Here is an 11913-nt window from a genome sequence, read left to right on the forward strand (position 1 = left end):
GATCCAGAGAGAAAAGGGTTTAGATGTGATCTCTGGGATAAAATAAATTCAAGGAATTCAAGGAATTGCTTAATCAAATCCAGTCACCATAAAGGCGAGCTTCCTCAGGTGCCACATAAGCAAGGGAACCCTCTGATGTTCCACCCTCAGGCAATGAGGTCACTATTCTGATTCTAGACTTGGGAAAGAAAGCAGCACTTCACAGACTTAACAATGCATTGGGGGTAGAGGAAGACTGAGTCCATCTTAGACAGGCAACACCATGCAAACTTCTAGTCTTAACTGCCTTGTAGTTAATCCTGTATCTATTTATGGAATCAACATCATGAATTCACGCCAAAATATCCACTTCATCCACCAGCCCACTTCAAAAGGGTTCACTGCAAATCTTGTGTTTTCACATCTGTAACTCTATCTTTTGAATACACAGAAGGTAGATGGGGTGAGATACAAAAAAGGACTGGACAGTCAGTTGAATCCCAAGGCTGTAGTGAGTTTACTGAATAGAACTGGTCATCTTTTGCATTTTATGGAGTGGGCTCTTGATGTGTTCATTTCTGAAAGTTCCCTATTGTCCTCATTGTCTACATACCTGCTGTTGTCATTGCTCCTAAAAGGATAAAGCCTTGTGAAAACTCATGGTGGCAACATCATTCTCTCTTGTGAGACTGGGTTGGATTAATTGATACAACATGAAGAGGGCTTTGGCTGAGATCTGGCTGACCTAGATATGTAAGAATTTCTGGGGTCCTCTGAGGGACACTGGCCTTCATGGAGTATGGGGGTGAAAACCCCCTCTTCATGGAGGGCCATCTTTCTTCTCTAAGCCTAGTGGGGACTCTTGATGCAGGAACATGAAGCATTTCTGAGAACAGGGCTGTGTGTTTGTCTCCCTTGGGGATTTGAGATTACTCTGAGCAAGATTGGGTTCTCGAAGGATGTGGACATCTCAAAGAAAAAATGATTCACCGTGTCCCCTCTTCTGTAAACCATAAATCATAATTTCTGCAGTGAGTTCAGAATGAGCAGAAGTATCAAAATGCATTCAACATCACTAGTGATCAGTAAAATACATATTAGAACCAAAGTCTCACGCCCATATCTTACAGAAGGGGTATTCTTAGGATGCGAAAGACTTCAGCAGGGAAGGTACAGACTCCACACTAAGAGTTGTTCAAATATTTAGTCAGGGAGATAATTGGGAACAGGGAGACTTCATTCATTAACTCACCAAACTTCAGCCAGGTGGGTGACTTTGCCAGTTGATGACATTAACTGTTCTTCCAGAGTAGTTCAGTTAAAGGTGAAGCTAATTCTTTGCATAGCTGTTATCAGGCAGTTGGTCTGGAATGTCTTAGGTTCTGAGCCAGTAGAGGAGCCAAGCAGACCACTGGTCACTTGGGGTGGTAGGCCAACTCCCAGGAAGACTCACATGAGACAGAAGGTATTGTGAAGATGCTGGGGGAGGAGGGCCAAAAATTTAGACATACTTGGTACTTCAGAAGGCCTTTATGTAGGGGAAACTACCTCATATTTTATATCAAGGATGGAAATGTAGAGACAGGAGGCTGGGTCAGGATATGTACTCTTCTTGTGGGTGAGTCACCTCCTCCAGGGCATCAATTCTTCCCCTCAGGAACTTTGGGGCAAGAGGATTTTTCAAAGGAACTGTTTCAGTACACCATGGTTGACATGTCATATAACACATACTTGTTGGCTTAAAGGAGTTTATTGTCTCACAGTTTTGGAGACAGTGACACCAAGATTAGACTCAGTAAGGTCTGTGCCCTCAGTGCTTGCTTCTGCCTTTCCTCCCCACCATCCAGGGCAACACTGGGGTTATGGAGGTGAGGATTTCTGACCCACCCTTTCCCCAGAATAGTCACACTAATATACAGACTCAGGCTCCAGGGTAGCTCACTGTCTAGAATGCCTCTCCTTTACTTCCTTTCCCTGACAACTTGGGGCCATCTGGTTCTCTAGCAGGCCTGTTTTCAAGAGTTTCAAGGTTTGGTTTGGGTTTCTATCCCCATTATTTGTAATGCACTCCTAAGGGATTGGTAATAAACTTTCCTGAAAACAGTAACAACAACAACAACAAAAGACACCTTGGCTGTCTTTAATTCACAAGTATTGTGAAGTAGTTTCCAATATTCCATGCTCTGGTCTTCCAGACAGATATTGTAGTATTTCACACTCAGTTTGGGCCTAGTCCCTTGGCAGAAGTTTTTAGCACAACATAAGAACAGTGTGCCAACTAACTATTATTTTGCCCCCAGTTTATCCAGTCTGCCTTTGCTGTCCATAAATATCTATCAATGGGAGGGTAGAAAAAGGTCAGAACTCCACTGTGGGTATTGCTCTTGGAATTTAGGATGACTTTTGTCTCATAATACTTATACATTTATGAATTACCATATGAAGAAAAGTAACTGAGTAAACAAGTGAATAATAAGAAAAAGAACACTAGATATATCAATAAATTAATATGGATTGTGTCTCTGATTTGAGCCAGGACCATTACTTACTTCTGAGGACAGCCGATGAGGCCAATGGTACTTGCTCTGTATTTCAGATCTGGAAATGAGACACAGACAATTTAGTAAATTTCCCAGCTGACATGAAGCAGAGTCAGGAATCAGCCCTGAACATGTAATTCCAATGTCCAAGTTCCCAATCACATTCATCTTCTGGCCTTGAACATCACAGCTGCTGTCAAAAATATGCTGGGTAAGGCATTAGAAAAGCAATTCAAGGCAAGTGTTCAGAAGCACATTCGACCTTTTGACTTTTACAGGTGTCAATTAGCACTCAAAGTAGTTATTTCTCTATGCAACTTATACATACTATTTAAGAAACTTCAGATGACACAGCAAAGGGAATCAAAATCACAAGCTCACCATTGAAAAAATACCAATGCTTTTTTTTTTTTTTTTTTTTTAACATACCGGGGGGTTGGGGATTAAAACTGAGACCTCATATGTGGGAAGCCAGTGCTTAAGCACTGAAGCACATCAGTTCCCCTGAGTTGGTTTCTTTTGTTTGATTGTTGGTTGGTTGGTTGGTTTTTTGTTTTTTTTTAGGAGGCACCGGGAACCAAATCTAGGACCTCCCGTGTGGGAAGCAGGTGCTCAACTGCTTGAGCCACATCCATACTCCAATGCTAATATTTGAAAGTATTTCTTCTCTGATATTTGACCATTAAAACACACACACACACAAGATAAAGAACTCGGTAAACTATCTAACCTGAAGGACAATATAGAATACTGAATATCCCAAATACACTGCAACTACAAACAACGTCTCAAGTCTTCTTTAAAGCCCCTTGCCTGGAAATACAAAGATGGGACATGATTTGGATTACTACCTGAATCTGTGCTCCCCTAATTGCAACTCTAAGACCGTAAACCAATGCCTTTGTTGCCTTGAAGCTTAGTTTATTTCTCAGTTGACATTATATAGTGTTAGAAACAGGATTCTAAGTAACTACCAACCTGACTCTTGAGCTACTGTTGAGTTTGAGCATGGTAAAGGTAAAAGCCCCTTCAGCTCTGCCATCTCCCCAGAAGCCCTGAGTTCTTGTCTGTGAGTCCTCTGGTTCTGAAAATCCCTTTTGGTTGAGGTTCTAGATCTTTTAGAGGTGACTTTTGAACTTTGGCATTTTGAACTTTGGTTCTTATGGTTTAAGCTGCTAACAGCAGTCCTGTTTGTATACTTGAACCTTTTTTCTTCTGGTTTGGCCTGGTGACATAAGGCCTTTCTGTACAACAGAAAGGGAAAATTTATTTGTTTGACAAGTACTTGAAAGGGACTTTTAAAATTCAACTTTGATAATGAGCTCTTCTAAGTGTGGGATGCCTCCCTAACAATCAATTTGGCTTTTGTGAGCAAGCAGATTATTTTTAGTCAGCACAGGATGGGCACTTAAACATTATTAGAATGTGTACCACCTTTTAAAGAGGCCTTGGCCTGATGGAGGAACCATCTAGTGACAGTGCACAGGAGGAGACCCCATCTAATTCCAAGGCAAGGTTGCCTTTCTTTGTCTGAGAAAATCATCACTTTACTTATTCCTTTCATTTTCAATGGAGTTCAGATATGAAAATTCTGACCGTGTACATTACAGATGACATATACAATTTCCTTATTTAAGAGTATTCTATTACTGCTTCAAGTTGTTTTTTACAAATAGCAACAGCAGGGTATCAAGTATATGGGCTTTTTAATTGGCAGCAGTTTTTCCTTCTAAGAGTAAGAATTTTTTGTGCCAACCAAAATAGATATGAGAGATGCATTATCTAGGAAAAGCTTGTGTCTTTCCATGTGTGTCTGCTACAATTACTTATAGGATCTTTCACTCAACCACTGTTTCCCATCTGTACCAAAAGTACAAAAGACTCTGTCAACACTACACAGCATGATCTGATCCTGAGTATTTTCTTTAATATAATTACAGGTGGCCTCAGGTACAAGAGAAAATGGTAAGTTTTTTTGAACTTCTGAAAAAATCTAGATAATTAAAAAACTAGGGTGGAGCTGATGTAGCTCAGTGGTTAAGCACCTCCTTTCCATGTATGAGGGCCTGTGTTCAATCCCCAGGGACTGTGTGCTTGCTTTACTCTGAAGAGCCACCCTGATTCCAGCTTCCAGGTGAGAATGAGAAATGGGGATGTGATTATTTTCTAGTTAAGTCATGGCCATGTTCTACAGTCTTTGTAGGCAGCTGTGTTCTCTTTAGCTGGTGAGGGTTTGTGTACCAGGGCTGGAGATATCTATTTTAGAGTCTTTGAGATGAGACTGTGAAGGTGGGGGTGGAGAAACTATTTCCCACCTATATAGCACAATTGCCAGTGACAACTTCTCAAAAAAACCACTACTACACCCTTTACATATATTTACTCATTCCATCTTCAACACTACCATACTATGACTGTTTATTCCCACTCTTCTGATGAAGAACTGAGGTGCAGAGACAATTAGCCTACAATTTCAAACATAAGTGTCCCTGATCCTTAAGCTATAGCCATAATCTAGCCCAATCACTTGGGCACAGGATGATTCTACACCTTGCCAGCAATGGAAACTGATCATTTGTGTGTACTCCTGGATGTATCAGACCTGCACAGACCCCACATCCTGTCCATCATTATAAGTCAACTCACTGATCACATGACCCAGACCTGTTATTATTGCCATTACTGCAGACTATGAATTGACATAGTGTGAAAAGCACTTAGAAATTCCACATGCCTGTTCAGCTCAGATTCTGAACAACTGCAAGCACAATCTGGTTTACCTAAGGCATTCCTCAACACTACAGCCCAAACAGATAGGAATTGGGAGATATTAGCGTATTTCATAATATCAGCATCTTGAGTCCTAGAAATGCTCGGCACTGTTTGCTGCATGCCTTAGGGACAGTGACCAAAAAGACCTCAAGTTACCATTTTGCTATTGATCTGGGGTATATCATCCTTGCTGCAACTTTTATAACTGCATTAGAGTCTTAGCACTCAACTCATGTCTCCCCTTAGTAATGAACTATCAAATTGGTGCCTGGAGTTTATAAAGATGGACATCCAACACATTCAGTGAATAAGCATTCAGGGTATAGAAAAGGAAGACTGGAAGGAAAAATACTACATGATTTATAGTGGTCAATTTTTAAACAGCAGTATTTAAATATCTTCAAATCTTCTACAACAGAGTTTCTTTATGATAAAGGATTAAAAATAATAAAACAATGTTTTGCCTAGACTTGAATCCAGTCCCACAATAAAAAAGTTATACATAAAATGTCTTTAAAACAATTACCCAATTATTAAACTTTAGAAAGCTAATAAAATGCTTGTGTACAAATAACAGCAAAATCCTGAAGAAACGGGTGCTGGACATTGTATGTCCTGCCATGGCCCACTGAGTGGACTGGGAGAGACTGAAAACTACAATGTAAACCATTATCCATATGAGATATGGAAGGATTGAGAAGTGAATGAATTTTCCAGTTTCAAATCTAGAGAATAGGAAACCATATTCTGGAGATATTAAGTGCTTTGATTCCAAATTCTATACACTTTGTTCACATCTCTTTGGCCTGGCAGGATCTCAAATCATCTAGGAGTTTGGAGCAGTCATGATTTCAATTCTTATTACTGAGCACCACACCTTCAGGGCATCTGCAGCACAATGTAATATTATCCATTTTTCAAAAGCCCAACAGCTATTTGTGCTAGTAGCTATGGCATGACAATACAGAAAGAACATATCCATCATCACACTACACTTTCCCAGGCAGTTGCTCTGAGCCTGCCATTGGTCTTTTCATTGAACTCATCTAATACAGAGTATTTCCAGAACAGTCAGAATTTCAGGGTGATAAGTTTGGAGGTAAGAGCTTTAATGGTCCATCAAAATAGGGGAAGTAAATAGTTAAAAGGGGATTCTTTCTCCATCTTGCTCATTTGCAAACCATTTATAATGTCTTACTGAAGGCCTCTGAATCCACAGAGTCCAGGGATGGTCTAAGAACCTGTGGTGATCTTGGGTAGCCAGCAAGCCAGCAAGTGGAGAAGGAAGGGACGGGTGTGCCACATTCTCCAAAAACTTTCTTGCAAATGTTTGTGTTCCTAAAGATTGGTTTGTGGATCAGAGGTATGACTCCACCAGCAGTGATGAAAATGATAATCCAGGTAGGCAATATCACTCAAGATAGGATCCAATGAGAGTGGGTTATCAGAAACAGTCTGGTAACACTGCTACTTTAGCAACTGAAGAAGGGACTGTGAAATCAGAAAGTAATGGAAATATACATGGAGGTCTGCTTTATTCTTTCCATATTTAATAACAATAGTAAGAAATATTATGATCATGTTCTTTGAGTGTACTGTGTTTGCAATCATCTTTCCTTGCTGTGCTATTTAAGATTCACTTTCCCATAAGACCAGTCATCAAAGCCTTTGTTTTTCCTTGGTTAGCAGCTCTTGGGAATAAAGCACAAGAGAGTGTACATGAGGTTTTGGTGTTTACCTACAATGGAGGGGATCTGGCAGGACACAAGCTCTCCCAGACTATCAACTAGACTTGGGACAAAGTTCTTCTACTGAGTGCCAGGTGGTGGTTGAGAATTAGGGCTTCTCCCTCTGTACTTACCAGTCTGGTAGCACTTCATTAATGTTTTATCCTTTCTGACATAAAGAACATATGCTCTGGGCTTACTACACATGCACCTGGCTGTTGGAAAGGTATCAAAAGAAACATATCCTTGAACATCCTTCTATTCTCTACTGCTCACACAAATCCAAAATCCTGGGATTAGATTAAAACCTGAAATTGCTTCCATTTGAGAGGTTCATGTACAACTCTTTCTCCAACACATTCCAAAGCCTGGCTGGGTTTCTAGAGGCCTGCCAGGCTTGCTTCACATATTGGCTCTTGCTGTCTTGGAGAGTCTCTGGGAAGCAGGGCCAAGGGTTCCCTGCTCCTCTCATATTATTCCCATATTACACGGCCACCTTCTTCAGTAAATCAATTGATCAATTAACCAATCCATTTTAAACCAGGGAGCAACTCTCAGAGGCATGGAGTTGAATCATGTCCTGTGGGTGATAGTGACCACTAATCCTATAAATCAGGTGATTGTCCTGAGACTGGTATGACCTTAGGTTCATGGAAGACACTTTGTCCTCACAGCATCCCTATAGGTTTCTGAATTGATTGGGGGGTTGAATGTAAGATTTGAGGTAAAGTAATGTGTCTGTATCCACTTAGTCTGAAAGTGATATAATAGGGGATCTACAGGCCACTTAAATAAGTGTAATCTTTTGGGAATTCATTAAACCACTGAAGTACTAGCATTGATGGGTGCCTGGACAAGACTGAGGAAAGGTACATGGAGGGGCATGACTGTCAAGTGGGGAACAAGGCAGAGTTGACTGGCTAGAACAGAACACCTGATTCAACTCCATGCTTCTGATAGTTGCTCCGTGATTAGAATGAATTGCTTAATTGACTACTTGATATTTTGGAGAGGGTGACAGCATAATAAGGGAATAATATGGGAACAATGATTGTTCTCAAGTGTTGTATTATAGAACAATATGATTGGTGGAAACTGACAAGGAGAAAACAAATGGGCAGTAATAGAGAGAGAGAAAAGAGGCAGGGAGGTAGTGAAGGTGGTAAAAAGGAGAAGAAAGACAACATCATGTATAAAAAGACATGGAGAGTATCTGCCTTCTTAGAGGAACAAGAGGATACAGGCATTCCTCACTGGCCACAGTTATAGTATTTGAGAGCTGGGAAAGGGACTCTGCAATCTTAGACCCACTCCTTCACAGCCAAGGTGAACTGACTGAGGCCCTAGGAGAGGAGTGTGGTGGTGAGGACAGAATTGTGTCCTGGGAGCAGACCACACGCTGTCATAACCAACAGGAGCTTGAATTCTGCCCTCAACCCTAACTTTCCCACTTCCTTTCACAAGGTTGATAGATCACCATTCCTGCCCTGGTTACCAGGAGGCTTACTTCACAGCTTCTGAAGAAGTATCAGATACAGAGAACAACAATTTGCATATAATTTCCTTCCTCTTTCTGTCTTTTTTGTAATCTCTCCCTTTCTTATTCATAACTCCTCTTTATAGCTTTTCTCCATTCTATCTGTTCCTTATTTTATGATTCTTATCCTGAAGGAAGTGGTCTCATCCAGGAAGTTGAGGTCATGGGAACAACAATGTCTATAAATTTCTTCCATCCTCTTTACCTATTTTCTTAGCATTGCCCTGGTTTTAACATACGTGCATCACTGAATCAGCATGCATAAGCCTGAATGGTCCAGGCAGGGAACTGGGCTGGTTGTCAGAAGCTTTGGCCCACACCCAGTGGAAGGAGCACCTGTGAAGTTAGTTCTGGGGTGGGCTCTCCCCTTGCAGGGTGTTCCTGCACATGTGCACATCGTCATCAAGTGGGTTCCTTTCCTTGCAGCTGTCTACACTGTTCAAGGAAGAGGAGTCTCTTTTCATAAATTCTCTTTTCCTAGAATACACTGAAGACACTGAAGAAATGGATGAAAAGCAGGAAGAAGAGGAAGAGGAAATGTGAGTGTGGAGTGGATAGGATAAAGAGAGGAAGGGAAACAAGTTCACGTGCATTCCATTGCTTTCCTAACCTTCTTTTGGCACTTTAGGAAAATCAGCAAAACTGAGAAGAAACTGAGGTTTCCAGTATTCTATGTGAACATGGAGGTGGAAACATGAACTGACTGGTCAAAGTAAATGCAGACAATCAAGGATTCGAGATGTCTTCTGGGTCCTGTTACCCACTCCAGAAAAACTCCTCCATCCACCTCTGTGCCTCCCCAGTGATCCCTACTACTGACAGCACAAAGACCTTGAGCTGGAGGCCTCAGTCTGAGTCTCAGAGGATCTGGAGATTACATGATGTTTGGAGACTGAAAGGGGATATAATACCAAAGAAATGGAGATGCCTCAGTGCTCAGCCCCTTTTACCCAATTCCCTAATCAGCCAATTGAGGGAAAATTTATTTTTCAGTTTGAAAGACTTACACTGAGTTTTAGAAATAGGTTTGGCATTTAATTTTAGATGTTAAAACATTAAACAATTTCTCTCCAACTACTTGTTTTTCTTCATCCTTATCAATAAAATAAACACATAGATAGATAAGCACCCTAAACAAACTTAGAGTGAATGAATGGACAAATAACTGCAAATTTAAGACTTAACATCTGTCCTACCAATGTCTTCTAGACATTTCATTTCCTGAAATCTGTTCCCTCACCTGAAAGGGATCATGGGAACAATATTACCCAACTTCAAGCCAGTGAAGTTGGATTTCAGTGCTGTTTTCACTTTCATGTCAGTTTTGCTGTTTATAGCACCATGATTCACATTTCTTTCCACAAATATATTACCCCATTTTCTTCTGGCACAAAGTATTATCAAAACTGATGATGAGATGCTGTGTTCTTTTCATAATGTCACTTGCTCTACTCTAATGCTGGAAAGACTTCATTCTTCCTTTACACCCTAGTAATTTTAGCTAGAATATGTTTTGATATTGGTCATTCTGTTTCAATACTCAGTGAAGGTTTTATAATGCAGCTTCAAAGAATTTCTTTCCAGAAAAATAAGGAATTATATTTTTTAATATTTTTTCATGTCTTTGCTTTGGTTTTCTCATTCAGGCACTCCAGTTATTCATAGATCATACTTTGTATGTCTGTCTTCAACTTCTGACTTTTTTTTCCTCAAATTTGTCAAATACTCACTAATACTTGGCCATCCTACATTTAAAAGCACTATTTTAGAAATAACCTGTAGAAAAAAATTCCTTTAATTTGGTTTGTTGATTTTTAAAATGCCTATACACATTAAAACCTGTCATCTACATTATGCCATGATCTTATTACCCAGCATCTTGCCAACATGTAAACTGAAACCATAAAAATGTTGGACTCCTACAAACGGGCTCACACTGAGATTTGACAACTGCACTCCCAGGCTTCCTGTATGTGGGGACATTATGCTGCTCACTGAGTAGACAGCCATCTGTGGAAGCCATTGAGCCCTGATCACAGCTACATCTATAACACATTCTTGTGGTGTGTCTGTTAAACAAATGACAAGAGCTACATCATTTAAGCCTCCTTCTTGCACTTGACCTCCCATGCTCTGAACAAGTGAGTTGTTCCAGTATCTTCCAGTAAAGTTTGGCTGAATTTATGAATTACATAGAATTTGACATGGCAGAGGAATACTGGGCAAGAAATGACATTCTATCCCAGCTCTACCTTACTTCCATGGCTGAATGTGAGAGAATCTTCAAATCTCTGGACCAAACAGAGATCATGGGTAAAAAGAAAAATAAACCATTGATCTAAATCAATTCATGAACTAACAAAAACTAAGAAAATTAAGCTAAGTTCTTGTTCTGCACTTGCTTTCCAAATGATGGCAGAAGGCCTTGATTGCCTCTAGGAAACACAGAACCTAAGACAAGGATATCAAATTCTTGGCTTTTCTGAGGAGAAAGAGAATATATTAGAGATCTTATGTGAGCAAGGGAGTTGAGCCAAGCAATCAGGTGGTATATACTAGGGTAGAGGGGCAGTGATGGGTGATGTTACCTGCCTATCACTCATTCGGGTATTGTCTTCGGTGTGACAGACCCATTCCCTTTCCTTGTCTGACATTTGATCCCATGGAACTCACCACTTGGCCAGAGGAGGGGACAATGAAGTTGCCATCATCAGTATCTCAAGATAGTCATTAGTATAGGCATATTTACAGAATAAAGGCAAACACTTAAGCAAAATTATATAATCACCTAAAAGGTACTAAAGGAGAGGGTGGGGAAAGAGAAGGAAGAGAAAATACACTAATTTCATCACTGCTCACAATGAGGATTAATACACACTAAAGAAATGGATGATTAAGGGAAAATTTTTTTTAAAAATTACTAGAACAAATCACAAACCAGAAAACATACACATGTACACAGAAACATACAGGTGCAAGAAGTGTATTTTTGAGTACTCTTGCCCTTTAATAATGTGATAATGAATTTAAGTAGTTTCCAGTGTTAAATACAGTTAAAATTAGCATCAAAAATAGAGTGCAGCTCTTTTTCCTTTTGCTGCTATGGCTGAAGTGGCAGGGGCCAAAATGAAGTTCAATCCTTTGTGACCTCTGGTCGGAGCAAGAACCATAAAAGGCATTTCAATGCACCTTCCCACATTCGGAGGAAGATTATGTCTTCCCCTCTTTCCAAGAAGCTGAGACAGAAATATAATGTTCGATCCATGCCTATCCGAAAAGATGATGAAGTTCAGGTTGTGAGAGGACACTACAAAGGTCAGCAAATTGGCAAAGTAGTCCAGGTTTACAGGAAGGAATA

The 11913-nt window shown here is 40.2% G+C and overlaps 1 long non-coding RNA gene across 1 annotated transcript; it reads left to right on the plus strand.

Moving 5' to 3' along the window:
- Positions 1-1349: 1349 nt before the first annotated feature.
- On the plus strand, positions 1350-9629 carry LOC131277084 (uncharacterized). Its single transcript, XR_009184287.1, has 4 exons — positions 1350-1444; positions 4460-4484; positions 9037-9094; positions 9184-9629. It is a non-coding gene; the product is annotated as an uncharacterized lncRNA (long non-coding RNA).
- The last annotated feature ends 2284 nt before the right edge of the window (positions 9630-11913 follow it).

The sequence above is a fragment of the Dasypus novemcinctus genome, chromosome 31 (assembly GCF_030445035.2).
Source record: "Dasypus novemcinctus isolate mDasNov1 chromosome 31, mDasNov1.1.hap2, whole genome shotgun sequence".
Lineage (NCBI taxonomy): Eukaryota > Metazoa > Chordata > Mammalia > Cingulata > Dasypodidae > Dasypus > Dasypus novemcinctus.